The following is a 16,113-nucleotide window of genomic DNA, read 5'->3' as shown; positions in this document are numbered from 1 at the left end:
TGAAGAGGTTGCAGCTATGGGCCGAAGGGACGCTGTAAGACCCTTATGTAATGCCTATAGTGCACCGTGTGAGGTGCACTGACGGCACTACCCCCTTACGGTGCTTAGAAGCAGTAGGAACGAAACAATGACTGAACTCACAAGAGTCTGAAGAGGTGGCCTGCAAGGTCACACAAAGGCGAAAATAATTCCAGAATCAAACTGTGAAATCAGCCGCAGAGGAAGAGCATTATTCAGTCAACAAACTCCGTCCTTGTTTCGCCAGGCGTTTTATTAATTACTTTCCTGAAGGAGCTACTCGGCCCAGTTTGATTAACGCCTCTGGGTATCAGAGTAACAGAATTCAACCCAAGGAGGATATTGAATTAACCCGGCATTTTTCATCGCGCTAGGTAGTTAATATCCTCCGGCAGGGAAGAGGCCTCGTGCCTGCTGGGGTTGAGTTCTTAATTGCATGGCTGAGGAAAAGGTCTCCGCATCGATTTTCGTTAATCCCTTCAGAATTCCAAAGGCATTGCACCCATTTCGGAAAGGAAGAAAGCAAACGTGGAAGGAAGAACAAGCAAGAATTCCTCGTGTATCTGCCATGGAAGTTAATGTCGTTACTGATATTTTGAAATTTATTATTACCATTTTATTATCAACTTGCAATCCATTCTAAGAATAATTAATAAGAATTATGTTTAAAGAAATCGGACAAAATAAAAGTATGAAATTAACTCCCCAGGGCCACGGTGTGCGTTGCCTTAACCACTCTTAAACTTATGAGAATCTGCATTAACAAAACTACAGGGAACACAATTCAAGCAGTTATCCTGTCAATGGGTTGAAAAGACTTATGATACAAACAACATGATATTAGGCACCTCGACTCGATGTAAGGAAGAGAAATAATTACATGATTCAAGCGTAAACAGGTTTTAAACAGGCTTTACGTCCAGAAGGATATATATCGTTTTGTATTGATATTCAAAATAAGACTGACCTCTAGCGTTTCGTGCAGAGAGAGAGAGAGAGAGAGAGAGAGAGAGAGAGAGAGAGAGATAGTTAAGTAACTGCTGAATATAGAGAATCATGAATCCCTCCGCATTCGCCAGTATCAGAGGTGTCCAGACAAGTAATTAACACGGCCTGCCTTCACTGACAGGGCAATTAATGACAATTAGGATTCTGTGGTTTGAAAGCTGACGAGATGTCTTGGTTTAACACTTAATCAATGATTCTTTCTTTGCATACACACACACACACACACACACACACACACACTCGCACGAATACAAATCGGCGTTACAAAAACATTTAGTTCTTAGACGGATACATGAGACGGAATAAAAAGTATATACGAATGAATTATAGCCAGTTCACAATTAAGAATTATAATATGTGTATGTATATACCTGGACAGTTCTGATACTGACGAATGAACATAAATTCATAATACTCTGATATATTTATGGCTTAGTAACTAACTCTCTCTCTCTCTCTCTCTCTCTCTCTCTCTCTCTCTCTCTCTCTCTCTCTCTCCTAAACCCTTCTCTCATTCTACCATTGAGAAGTTAACCTATATAAGATTTCCTTCCTGATTTCATTCACAATGCAAAATCACCGCTTAAAGTTCACCATATATCCCGTTGTTAAAGTGGCTCTTTATACAAGCGAATCAACCCGCTCTAATTTGAATTAAAATGTTTACTCACAACTTCACGTGAATTTTAATTGACTTGTACATTTTCTTAGTAAATAATGTCTATTTGTTCTTGCGTGTGTGGAGCTCTGGAAAAAGGTTAGCAAATTACTTTTCACGATCGATCACTTTAAACGAATGTCGAGCTCTTACGGATAATTTGTAGACTCTTTCTGATGTTCTGTTGACAAGACTGGTCATTGGGTTGCTTTGATCAATAAATACTTTGTTCAGTTGGAAACTGCAGCGAGTAAATATTTATCTTTCATCGTGCAAAAACGTTATTTATAAAATTACCGGGGATATCGGAAAGTCATGGTAAAGAACGCGGAAATTAATTAAGAAAATCAATGGAATATCTAATATTCTGCTTGCGTACACATCACAATTTTCCTTTAGCACTTGGGAGTTATCTCATAGCTAATGTTTTTCAATGTAAATGATGATCGTTCTTCCTATGTGGGATACTTCAGTGACCTTACAATATCCTCAAATATCAACCCATATATGTATATGGGGAAATATGTTTCGTTTTAGATTTACTGTGTATATTCAGTCATAGTGTGATGAAGCGAAAGGGAGCTACAGAGTGGTACTTGGACAGTGACACAGATGCAAAATCACTGCAGTTAGCAGATGTTTCAATTGCTTCAGCAGTTTTGGCTCGGTGAACACGCAAAATTAAAGCTGGTATGTGAGGCAGCCGACCAAGTTAGTATGCAAGTACGTAAGTTCGTGCATTAGAAAAATGGAGATTGTGTCTAATTGTGCCAAAAGTTAGGTCTGATTGATTATTATCTAGCCAAGAGCGATATCGTCCAGACGTGGCTTTGTGTGCTTTGATCTCTTAGAAACCGGCAGTTAAGGTAAATCCAGACTTCTCTTTTTTCTGTTTGTTTCGTTTTAGATTTACTGTGTATATTCAGTCATAGTGTGATGAAGCGAAAGGGAGCTACAGAGTGGTACTTGGACAGTGACACAGATGCAAAATCACTGCAGTTAGCAGATGTTTCAATTGCTTTCAGCAGTTTTGGCTCAGTGAACACGCAAAATTAAAGCTGGTATGTGAGGCAGCCGACCAAGTTAGTATGCAAGTACGTAAGTTCGTGCATTAGAAAAATGGAGATTGTGTCTAATTGTGCCAAAAGTTAGGTCTGATTGATTATTATCTAGCCAAGAGCGATATCGTCCAGACGTGGCTTTGTGTGCTTTGATCTCTTAGAAACCGGCAGTTAAGGTAAATCCAGACTTCTCTTTTTTCTGTTTGGACTGTGAACTAGTGAATTTACCATATCCAAGACACTTATGAATTTGTGGGGAGAATTGGACATAGGCATTTATGTCACTTTAATATTATATTTTATTGTGTTCTGATTTGACATTGGTTAACCATGCATTTTAGATTTTCATTATTATGTCATATGCTTGTGTACTGTATTTGTGGGAGATTACGGTTTGTTTAATTTTCAACAGATGTCTGTGGTGATGTCTGTGGGGATACTGTGGATGCTGTGGTGATAGAGAAAGAACACTGCAATCTTTGCAGGTAGTGGTTGTTTCAATGTGGTTGACTTTAAGACTAGACGTATAATGTCTAAAGATGGAGTGTGTGGGAGTTTTAGGTGAAAAGGCGTTCAGCCAGGTTAAGGTTAAATCTTGAATTAGACTATTTTGACTTGGTAATTCATTTATTATGCATTTTAATTTTCTTTTTGTTAATTCATTACTTGTTGGGTTTTGTTTGATAATAAATCTATTTATGTAGGAAAGATTGTGTTTCCTTAGAATATCCATTTTGAGAAGATATGTGTGTGGAGTACCAGAGAGAGAGAGAGAGAGAGATGTGCGGGTTGAGTACGAGAGAGAGAGGGGAGAGATAGGGTTGCTAGTTACCACGTTTTCTGAAGGTAGGCCGCAAAACACGTTACGTAGCATTTCTAAAGAAATGTTTAATCTGTAGGTGTAACATATGTACCTACTTTATCCCTGCAAAGCAGATGTGTTTTCTGTGGTATATACTCAATAACGATGGTTTTTATAAATTTTTATCGCTGTAGACATTCTCTCTCTCTCTCTCTCTCTCTAAGTAAACAGATTGGTTGAAGAAATATATATATATATATATATATATATATATATATATATATATATATATATATATATATATATATATATATATATATATATATATATATATATATATATATATATATATATATATATATATATAAATATACACACACACATATATACATACATATATTATATATATCATATATACATATAATATATATACATACATATATATGTGTGTATGTATATATGTATATATACATATGGTGTATGTATGCGTGTGTGCATGTTTATTTCAGACACGATATATCTTTCTTTTCTCCATGAAGAACACACCAGAAATTTACGTAACTTTCTCTAAGATAAAAGGTCAACACCAAAGAGGCTATTTGGCCAAGAGAATCCGCCATCCTAGAAAGAAGAATCTCTGTTAAACGCCAAAAAACTTGTCCTTTCCTCCCCTTCCACTGACTGACAGCCGACCTTTTATATCGCCTCACAAGACGGAACTAGCCTACACCGATCGGGGTCACTTCTAGCTCCCAGAACAAAGCTGTCAGGTTGCAAATTGTTCTCCCTTGATATTGCCATGGAGCTGATATTCTACTTCTCTCTTTATTCTTGTTGTTTCTGTGTCAAGGATCTTTTTAATGCTCCGAGATTATTCGCATCACTGTTATTATTATTATTATTATTATTATTATTATTATTATTATTATTATTATTATAATTTGGCAGCAGACCCTCTTTTAAACAGGTTCTATTGAATATTATTGCTGCTTCAGCTGCATTTATTTTGTAGAAGACTTTTTCTATTTTCCTTATTGCGGACTTCTCTTCAGTGGAGGTGCGTGCTAACAGCTCGCCTATATTTGTCATTTCATGGGGAAAAGTCAAAATCTGGATTCTGCTTCTTTATATATTCTATACAGTTGGTTCTATACAATTGTTGCCACGACAGCGTTTCGACATAACTCTTCTGTCATTCTCCAGCGGGAGCTAGTAGAGGACTGGCAGATTGCATAGGTCCTTCTGAATTTTACACGGGCTTCAGCGGGGTTCATGGATGGCGAATTCTGATTGGTTGCAGTCAGCGAACTTCAAGCCAAATTTCTGCGTGGAAGCTTCGATCCTGACAGATCTTCGCAACCTGGGAATGTCATTCATTCCAGCGTTCCCATTGGCCTGCCGTTGCGTGATGTCATGCCGGCTGACATCATCGGTAGTTTGGCTGCTATTGGGCTGCGGATGAATGATGTCATTATCTACTCTTTCTGTCGATAGCAGCCAAACTACCGATGATGTCAGCCGGCATGACATCACGCAACGGCAGGCCAATGGGAACGCTGGAATGAATGACATTCCCAGGTTGCGAAGATCTGTCAGGATCGAACTTCGCCGCAGAAATTTGGCTTGAAGTTCGCTGACTGCAACCAATCAGAATTCGCCATCCATGACCCCCGCTGAAGCCCGTGTATAAATTCAGAAGGACCTATGCAATCTGCCAGTCCTCTACTAGCTCCCGGTGGAGAATGACAGAAGAGTCTGTCGAAACTGCGTCGCGGCAACAATTGTATAGAACCAACTGTATAGAATATATAAAGAAGCAGAATCCAGATTTTGACTTTTCCCCATGAAATGACAAATATAGGCGAGCTGTTAGCACGCACCTCCACTGAAGAGAAGTCCGCATTAAGGAAAATAGAAAAAAGTCTTCTACAAAATAAATGCAGCTGAAAGCAATAATATTCAATAGAACCTATTATTATTATTATTATTATTATTATTATTATTATTATTATTATTATTACTGAAAATTTTCATGTGTCTGAATGTGCTAAGTTTTGCAGGCCACTGACTTCAGTTCAGAGTTTGAGATGTTTAACAAAGCAAATATAAATGATAAATTAATAAATAAATAGAACAAAATTTCACAGGGAATACTGAATGGATTTCGAAACGTAGCTTGATCACTCCGAGAAAAATATACTATCTGTGAACGATACTGGTACTATTTATTGCGAAATTCTTCATAATATTTTCAGAATAATGTGAAGAGATTTCCAGTGGAAAGTAACAACAATTACTGCCTTTTAAAAAACAGTTTCTAGCATGATTAGATTAAACTCCTCTGAAAATTTACAAAAATCACTTGCTTCATTCATATTGTTTCAAGTCACTTAATGAAAGCGGACTTTTCGCTCTATAGTGGGAATGAACAATAATTTTTACAAAAGCCTTTAGTCCCGCAGTATATATGTTCCTTTCATTTCACACAAAATGCAAACAAATATATAATTTTATCATGAAGAATGATATTTCGAAAATGAATGTCTCCAATCACATAAATAGAAATCAAACGGAACAGAAAGTACGACTGACATTGGCTTCCTTCCTTCCGGTGTTCCATATCCCTCAAATAATAGTCAAGCAACATACAGTACTTCTTTGGGAAATTCCTCGCATGTTGCAACTTCAAAGGACCAACTGATGACAGAGTGCAAAGTTTAGTTCCAAAGGCTGTTGATGTTTGCGATTGAACACCGTTTGCGAGTCGAAACAAATCGCTCTCGAGTTTGTTCTATGAAATACTTCCTGGTAACCAGAACAGCAATGTTTCGAATCAAATCCAAACCGTTTTCAAAGTTATATTTTTGTACGTTGAATTGAGAGGTCACTGTATTTTAACGAGAGTTGCCTTGTTAGCTATTACTCATTGCAAATTACGGGGCACACGCATATGCATCTCTCTCTCTCTCTATACACACACACATACACATTATATATATATATATATATATATATATATATATATATATATATATATATATTTCAGAAAATATGGCTGCTACAAATTTTAAAGGACACATATATGCATTTCATAGCTTCAATGCTTTAAGATGTGATGAAAGAATTTATGGAGTCAGATGGAACTAGGTCGAGAGACTCGAGGTAAAATCTTTGTGTTCAACAAATAGTTTGATTCCTCAGCAATATTGCCGGTCAGGTGATCTTCCGAAGTGTTATGTATATTCGTGAGTACGTGCGTTAATTTGATCTAGATTACGCCAAAATCTGCCCTAAAAGTGAGTTTGATCGTTCATTAACGTGATAGAACTGCAGTTGTCTAGACGTAGCTTTGGAGAGGATCCAGGCTTTAAATCGGCAGATAAGGTAGAGTTTGAAATCTCTGTTTTTATGGGAGGAAATTGAACTTGTGATTTTTTACCATGATTTTCTAATCATTATGAACTTTTGAACTGGTGTGGGAGATTTAATATGAATATTCATACCTCTTTTATATTATTGTTTTGTCATGTTACGTTTGCCATATCTTGGCTATGCATTTTACACTTTCCATTATTGTGTTTTGCATTTCATATATTTTTGGGAGTTTTCTATCATGTTTGATTCTTCCGACAGATGTCTGTGGACAGATGTCGGTGGACAGTGTGGACTGGTTCGAATAACATGTGGTAGAGTGTGAGTTTGGATATTTTCAGGCTATTAGCCATAGTGAGACTTCTTTAATCAGAAGTGTTTTACAGTTCAGAGTTTAGTTATCTAACTCGATAATTCATTTATTATGCATTTTAATCTTTGCTTTGTTTTGTTCATTTCTTGTTGGGTTATTTGAATAATAAACCTATTTTTGTAGAAACTATTGCGTTTCTTTAAATGGTCCGTTTAATTGCTTTGGTGAGAATGAGTGCGATTCGGGTGGGTGAACTTCGGAAAACGATGAGAGAGAGAGAGAGAGGCGATACACAGAGAGAGAGAGAGAGAGGTGATACACGGTGAGAGAGAGAGAGAGAGAGAGAGAGAGAGGGGAGAGAGAGAGAGAGCAGAAAAATAGATGTAAGTGTTGCCGTGAGAGAACGTTCGTATCCCCCCGTTTCCTGAATAAATGGTGGCAGCCGTGTCTGAATGAATTGGTGGCAGCCGTGTCTGAATGAAATGGCGGCAGCGGGTGTCTTTTGATTTTAAATGGTGGCAGCATGATTTTAACGTCTTTAGTGATGGCGAAAGAGGGAGATTACTAATAGACTAATTGGTAACGTTGATGCCCAAGGCATAGGCGACTTCACCTAAGAGCTAAGGCGACGGGTCAGTGTTGAATGACTGAGTAGGTCGTGATTACGTGTGAAATGCGGGGAACCTTTCCTCTTTTTTCCGTTTCTATTCGAGTACTGGGAGTGGGGAGTTGTGAAATAGATCTGGATGATCTCTAGAGCAATTTTGGGGTTAACAAAATACCCAAATAAGTGTGAATAGTGGCGATTGTGAGTTAATTACGCAAAGTGATGATTCAACTAGAAAACGCGCTGGGTGTTTTTTTGCTTCGCTGTCGAGTAGGTGACGTCACAGGTTAGCAAGTTGAGAGATAGGTACTTCGTTTTCTGTTTCAAAATTGGTAAGTACCCCATTCTCGTAAGTTGCGCAGAACGCCGTTTTCTATTCTTCTTTTAGAGGGGTAACTTGTGCCTTTCTCTAGTGTTCTTTTGGTTTCTCTTTTTATGTTGTTACGCTCAGGGCGTGTGATTACTCACAAAATGCCGGACGATGCAGCAAGCACATCCCAATCAATTGTGGTGCATAAAGTGACGAACATTAGCGCGGGAATTACAAATTTTAAAGGGTTAGTGGATGGAAAGCCAACCCAAAATATAGAAACTTTCATTGAGTCAGTGAACAATTATCTGAATTCCAAGAAAATTACGAATGGCGCTGAAGCTTTAACAGAGGCTAAATCATTTCTGGATTTAGATAAAGGAGATATTGGGAAACGAGCACGCAGTTTCGGGTTCAGAAGGTGTAAAACTTGGAATGAACTGCAGAAATTTCTACGAGCTACCTATGGCGGAGTTCAACGTGAATGCGCAGTTCGGAATTTGCGAGAGTTTCTCAAAATAAAGAAGGGCAATGATTCACTAGTCACATACAGTGCGAATTTATTTGATGCAGTAGTTGAGTTAAAGAAATCTATAACAGGTTCTCCATGGGTAACTGGAAATAATATCTCCTTAGATAATTTTGAAAGATTGTTACACTTTGCTTGCCTTTTAACGTCGGTCCCAGATGTAATTGTAGATAGTTTTGATAAGAGAATTGATCAGGATACAGACGAATCCTTTTTGTTTGCACAGATTAACAAAAATCTAGCAAAATGCCCGACACTGGACAGTAGTTTTGTACAGGGAGGTGCAAAGATGTCAGCTGCGGTTTCCAAACCACAGAATAATGATAGTCGCTTGCATTCGGGAAATGATGCAACAGCGAAGACATGTGCACGAGTAGAATCGAAGAAAATTCCAGAGAGATCAGTCACAACGATACGTTGTTTTAATTGTGATAAAATAGGCCATAGTAAGTCAAATTGCAGAGTGAGATATTGTTCAGTTTGCAAATCTTCAGATCATGGATGGAGATTTTGCCCAGCCACGAAGAATAGAGATTATTCAGGGAAGTCACGGGGAGGTTTTTCTAGATATGACAGGAGAATTCCACATGATGCAAGTTCTAGATACACAAAGGAACAGCAGAATTTTCACAAGATAAGTTCGAAAACAGACACAGGATAATGACTAATCAGGTCGTAGAGTCACTAGAACCTAGGCCGATTGTACGTGGATTCTCTAATGGCAATGAAATTTCTATTTTCATTGATTCTGGTAGCTCAGTTAACTTAGTAAATGCTGACCTTTTTCATTCGAGGTGTCCAGAGTGCAAATTAGTCCCTTCTAGTGAGACAGTGTGTGATGTACAAGCGAGGAAACTGAATATTTTAGGTTCGTCATTTCTTACGCTTTGTATCGGTGGAAAGACAATAGTAGAATCATTTTTGGTCATAGAAGGATTAGCCTTAGGTGAAATGGTTTTGCTAGGACACCCTTCTTGTATGCGACATAACATCAACATTCTTACGGGAGTTCAGGGGATTACAATAGGTGAGTCAGGTTGTTTTGTTCCATATATACACAGGAAAAAACTTGTGAGAAACTTAAGACACAGTCGGAGACATGTGTAACACATTCATTAGAGAGTGAAGATATTCCGCAAAGATCTTTCAAAGGATTTTTGTTGGAAGATATTGAATTGCAACCGCGAGTTCCTACATTAGTTAAAGTGTCGCTGAAAGAGAAAAATTTTCCTTCTCAAGTGTGCGTTGTTGAGGGAACCGAGAAATTCAAAGACGTTGTGAGTACGGTGTCAGTGAATGAAATTTCAGTCGCAGGCGTGACTTCAGTAGAATTAGTTAGCTATCAAGACTCAGTGAAAAAATATCACAAGGGTACTTATGTAATTGATTTTGAAGAGTTTAATGAAGAGCATAAATTAGTGAGTTTTTGTGGAGACGGGAATATGTTTCCTAACGAGGAGCAACAGTTCCGAAGTCAGGTTCTACATGAACATTTGGCTAAAGTTGATTATCCTGAATATTCAGATAAAGTAGAGAAAGTGTTGAAAGAATATCTAGATATCATTGCTTTGAAGGGAGATAAATTAGGAGTTACAGATGTTTTAGAACATTCAATCCGCCTAGAAAAGGGTACAAATCCCATATATATTCCAGCATATCGAATTCCTTTTAAGATCAGAGAAGAAGTAGAAAAAGAAGTTCAGAAGTGGGAGTCGGAAGGCATTATTAGACCGTCCAATTCTCCGTTTAATTTTCCTTTGCTTGCAGTTCCTAAGAAAGACGGTAGTATCAGAGTTTGTGTAGATTTTCGTAAATTGAATGAAAAAACATGCCCAGATAGATATCCTGTAGCTTGTTTGCCTGATTTGTTTGTTGAGATCGGTGGCAAGAATATATATTCATCTATAGATCTTATGCAAGGGTTTTTACAAGTTCCCCTTTGTGAGAGTAGCCGTAAATATACAGCATTTTCGGTACCAAAGGGACATTACGAGTTTAATAGGATGCCTTTTGGATTACAAGGGTCCCCAATAACATTTACTAGACTGGTTAACACAGTGCTTCATGGCTTGTTAGGAAAGTCGGTGTTTGTGTACATGGATGACATTCTCATATGCACAGATACAATTGAAGAACATCTAAAGGTGTTAAAGAAGTCCTTAAGCGATTACGGTTCGCTGGGTTAAAGGTCAAATTGGCCAAATGTGAGTTTCTGAAGAGAAAAATTGTCTATTTAGGACATATTATCTCTAAAGAGGGAGTTAGAGTGAATGATGAGAAAGTTAAAGCCATTGTGAATTTTCCAGTTCCCAAAACCAGGAAACAGATTCGTTCGTTCCTAGGTATGTCGGGTTTCTTTCGCCGTTTTGTGCGGAATTTTTCTACAATAGCGTCTCCATTGACAGATTTGTTACGAGAAGACGTTAAGTTTGTTTGGGGTGATAGTCAACAATTAGCTTTTGAGAAGCTTAAGAACGCTTTGGTGAACCCACCAATTTTGAAGTTTCAGATTTTAGTCAACCGTTCACCTTAGTGACTGACGCGAGTCAGGAAGGTATAGGTGCGTGTTTGATGCAGAAATTTGAGGGGAAATTACACCCAATTGCTTTTTATAGCAGAAAGTTCAAAACACGTGGTAGTAACGAAAGGCTGATGTCAGTTGTGGACAAGGAGGCTTTCGCAGTCGTCTCTAGCCTTGTTCATTTTAAGATGTTGTTGTTGGGAAATAAAGTTGAGATTTTTACAGATCATCAACCGTTGTTAGAGCTTTTTAATAAGCCAAATTTGTCGCCCAAGAGAGCACGTTGGTTCCTAACATTGAGAGATTTTGATGCAAACCTCAAATACATTGAAGGTAAGCATAATGTAGTTGCAGATGCATTGAGCAGATATTTTCCGGTCGAGGATGAGGAAATACACACCGAATCCTGTGTGGGTGAAGAGAGTAAATATTTGGTGTCTAATGTCTCTGATATTAGTAGTTCTGAGAGATCGCACATGTAGAGGACATACACGTTCCTACAGTGCATACTTCGGGGAGAAATAGTGAGTCGGCAGTCTCGGGAGAGATTGTTATTCGTGATAGTGAGAGTAACGCAGTGTGTTATATTACGGGTGAAAATGTCACTTGGGACATAGGCTTGCTGGAACAAAAGCAAGATGAAGATAAATTGTTGTCAGATGCTAAGGCATTTCTTAAGGGAGTTTCACCGAAGAAAGGGTATAAGTTGCCTTTTTCTGGTCTAGAGTTGGAGAATAATTTATTGGTGAGAAAAGTTAAGTATAACTTGCAGTGAAGTACTCGAAGCATGGGTGAGATTACACAAATCATCGTGCCAGAGAGTCTAGTACCACAAGTTCTAGACATTGTACATTGTAAATTTGGTTCTCCTCATTTGGGTGTAGACAAGACGTATGAAAACGTCAGGTCAAAGTTCTTTTGGAAAAATATGTTTTCCGCAGTAGAAGCCTTTGTGAAGAAGTGTGCTATTTGCAATGCGAATAAGCCAGCGACGACAGTGTCGTGTCGTTTGGGTTCATATCCCATACCACATAGGCCGTTTCAGAGAGTGCATATGGATATTCTGGGTAACTTCTCAGAGTCCGCTTATGGTTATAGACATTTATTAGTAGTTGTTGATGAGTTGACTCGCTTTGTCGAGATTTTCCCACTGAAATACAAATCAGCTGAGGAAGTTGCTATAGCGTTTTTTAAGGGGATAATTTGTCGATATGGTGTTCCTGAATGTCTGATCACAGACAATGGTAGAGAGTTTATTAATAAGACTTTAGACGGTCTTGCTAATTTGTTGGGGATAAAGAAAGTATCTATAATCCCGTATAGACCTGAAGCGAATGGGTTGTGTGAGAGGGCGAATCGGAAAGTAATCGAAGCTTTGCGCATGACGGTGGGAGGTTCCGATACACATTGGGACAGATCTTTGGATGAAGTGCGATATAGTATCAATACTATGATGAATGACACAATTAAGATATCTCCAGCAGAAGCTTTGTATGGATACAAGTTGAAAGGACCTTCTGATTTGTTACCAGAGTGTGTTCAGGGTGATGTTACGGTCACTTCATTGATAAATACAGCGAGAGAAAGATTTGCACGTATCAGTAAAGAACTTGAACTTAGTTCGCGTGCAATGGTAGAGAAAAGTAACGCGAAATCGAGGGGAGTAGCTTTTTCGATGGGTGATAGAGTGTTTGTTAAAGTGAATGTTCGGAATGATCTGAATTATAAATTAAGTCCGAAGTTCCACGGACCTTTTGAGATTGTAGAGATCAAAAGAGGGAATAGATTTGTAGTTAAAGATGTAAATACTGGAGTGACGAAATTGACCCATATTTCGAAGTTAAAAGTTAAAGAAAGTTAGTCATGTAATGGAACGTTTGGATGTAATGGAATATTTGTATATATATGATATTTTTTTTTTTTGTCTCTTGTTCATTTTGGATGTTGAAGTTCTTAATCATTTGTTTTCGGATGATTTTAGGAATTGAGACATGGGCTAGTTTCATACGAGATTTGACTCGTGTGTTAGTGTGTTGTTGTGTTATGATGTATTTTATCATCTGACGCAATATGGGTGTTGTTTAGATTGTTTTTTTTTTTTTTGGGGAGGTACTTGGTATATCGGACCGAACAAGTCTGATCTTTTTTTTCGAGTTGGGAGATCGTATTTGAGTATTTGGATATTTTTTTTCCAGTTTCTTTTTTTTTTTTTTTTTTTTTTTTTTTTTTTTTAAATAAAGGGAGCTGTATTGTGAGTAGTTATAGTTGTTGAGATCATGGGAGCGATTGCCATTACGTCAATTGCTATTTTGTTGAGAGTTAGTCAGGTGTTGCGAAATATTTGCTAACCAGAGTAGAACTTTCATGTCTTTTACGAGATATGATACCTTTTAGTGTTGGATAGAATTTTTTTTATGAGTGAGTTCCGTAGAGTTGTTGTGCTTAGTAGTGAGTTGACTGTGATTATTCTGAGATACAAACTTGGAATTAGTTCACATTGTGAGTGGTTGACTTTTGCGTTGGTGGTTTTGTTTGTTTCAGTAACATGAAACCTTTTTGTTATTAGACCTTTTTCGAGTGTTTTTGGGAGACTCAGTAGTGACATGGGATAGAGTAGAGACCATGTTCATTTTGGGAGATCGATGTCAAGGTTCGGGAGTTGATTGTAAGACGAGTTGTACTTTGGTTAGAGAGAGGTGTGTGTGTGACAGTAGTATTTTCCAGTTGCGAGTTGTGTCTGTGGGTGATTGTGAATTATCATTAGTTCATAGACAGACTCCGACAGAATGTGACTTTAGACAGTTCCTGCGAGATTACCACATTGAGTCCACCAGTACTCTTCCTGCTGTGTTTTTGCAAGGAGTATGCAGTTACAATGATGTGCCAGAGCAACAAGTCGACGACATTCGTTCATCGAGGGTCCGAGCAGTTCGATTCATCCTGCAGAATCCTGTCTACGGAATTTCTCGTACTTAGCCGTGCTGTATTCAACAGTTCCGAGAAGATAATTATGCGTCATACGCATAACGAGCATTTGGTAGTGGAGGTACCTACAACCAAGGTGCCAATGACGGTTCCACCGTTGGAAGACATTGACGATTCCGTGATGTTCCAGTATCAGGAATATATTATGCCGACAATTTTAATTGTCTTAATAGCTATTTTACTGATAATTCTTGTTGTGGGAGTAGTAAAGCTTATTCGTGTTTGTAAGATTACATGTAAAGGCTCTAAGAACTCAACCCCAGTGACTTTGGAAGTGCGTCATGAGAGCAGTCCTTAAAGCTGCAGTGCAGTAGACATTGCTAATTGAGCATAGCTCTATTTTATTATGTTTTATACATATGCTTTTGTTTTAGTTTGCCGTTAAGGAGAGCGAGACGCTCTTATGTGGTGGCCGAGCTCTATTTCAGAAAATATGGCTGCTACAAATTTTAAAGGACACATATATGCATTTCATAGCTTCAATGCTTTAAGATGTGATGAAAGAATTTATGGAGTCAGATGGAACTAGGTCGAGAGACTCGAGGTAAAATCTTTGTGTTCAACAAATAGTTTGATTCCTCAGCAATATTGCCGGTCAGGTGATCTTCCGAAGTGTTATGTATATTCGTGAGTACGTGCGTTAATTTGATCTAGATTACGCCAAAATCTGCCCTAAAAGTGAGTTTGATCGTTCATTAACGTGATAGAACTGCAGTTGTCTAGACGTAGCTTTGGAGAGGATCCAGGCTTAAATCGGCAGATAAGGTAGAGTTTGAAATCTCTGTTTTTATGGGAGGAAATTGAACTTGTGATTTTTACCATGATTTTCTAATCATTATGAACTTTTGAACTGGTGTGGGAGATTTAATATGAATATTCATACCTCTTTTATATTATTGTTTTGTCATGTTACGTTTGCCATATCTTGGCTATGCATTTTACACTTTCCATTATTGTGTTTTGCATTTCATATATTTTTGGGAGTTTTCTATCATGTTTGATTCTTCCGACAGATGTCTGTGGACAGATGTCGGTGGACAGTGTGGACTGGTTCGAATAACATGTGGTAGACTGTTTTTGACATGACTAATTATTGATTTGGGGAGTATGTGTGAGTTTGGATATTTTCAGGCTATTAGCCATAGTGAGACTTCTTTAATCAGAAGTGTTTTACAGTTCAGAGTTTAGTTATCTAACTCGATAATTCATTTATTATGCATTTTAATCTTTGCTTTGTTTTGTTCATTTCTTGTTGGGTTATTTGAATAATAAACCTATTTTTGTAGAAACTATTGCGTTTCTTTAAATGGTCCGTTTAATTGCTTTGGTGAGAATGAGTGCGATTCGGGTGGGTGAACTTCGGAAAACGATGAGAGAGAGAGAGAGAGGCGATACACAGAGAGAGAGAGAGAGAGGTGATACACGGTGAGAGAGAGAGAGAGAGAGAGAGAGAGAGGGGAGAGAGAGAGAGAGCAGAAAAATAGATGTAAGTGTTGCCGTGAGAGAACGTTCATACGCCTCCGTTTCATGATTAAAGATCGTTGGAGCACGTTACGTACACCTTCAAAAGGGTGTTAATTCTGTCCTCGTTACATATATATATATACAAATATATGTATATATATATATATATATATATATATATATACAAATATATATATATATATAAATATATATATATATATACAAATATATATATATATATATATATATATATATATATATATATATATATATATATATATATATATATATATATACAAATATATATATATATATATATATATATATATATATATACAAAATATATATATATATATATATATATATATATATATATATATATATATATATATATATAATATATATATATATATAATATATATATATATATATATATATATATAATATATATATATATATATATAT

This window comes from Macrobrachium rosenbergii, chromosome 49 (genome assembly GCF_040412425.1).
Source record: "Macrobrachium rosenbergii isolate ZJJX-2024 chromosome 49, ASM4041242v1, whole genome shotgun sequence".
Classification (NCBI taxonomy): domain Eukaryota; kingdom Metazoa; phylum Arthropoda; class Malacostraca; order Decapoda; family Palaemonidae; genus Macrobrachium; species Macrobrachium rosenbergii.
This window is presented reverse-complemented; position numbering follows the sequence as displayed.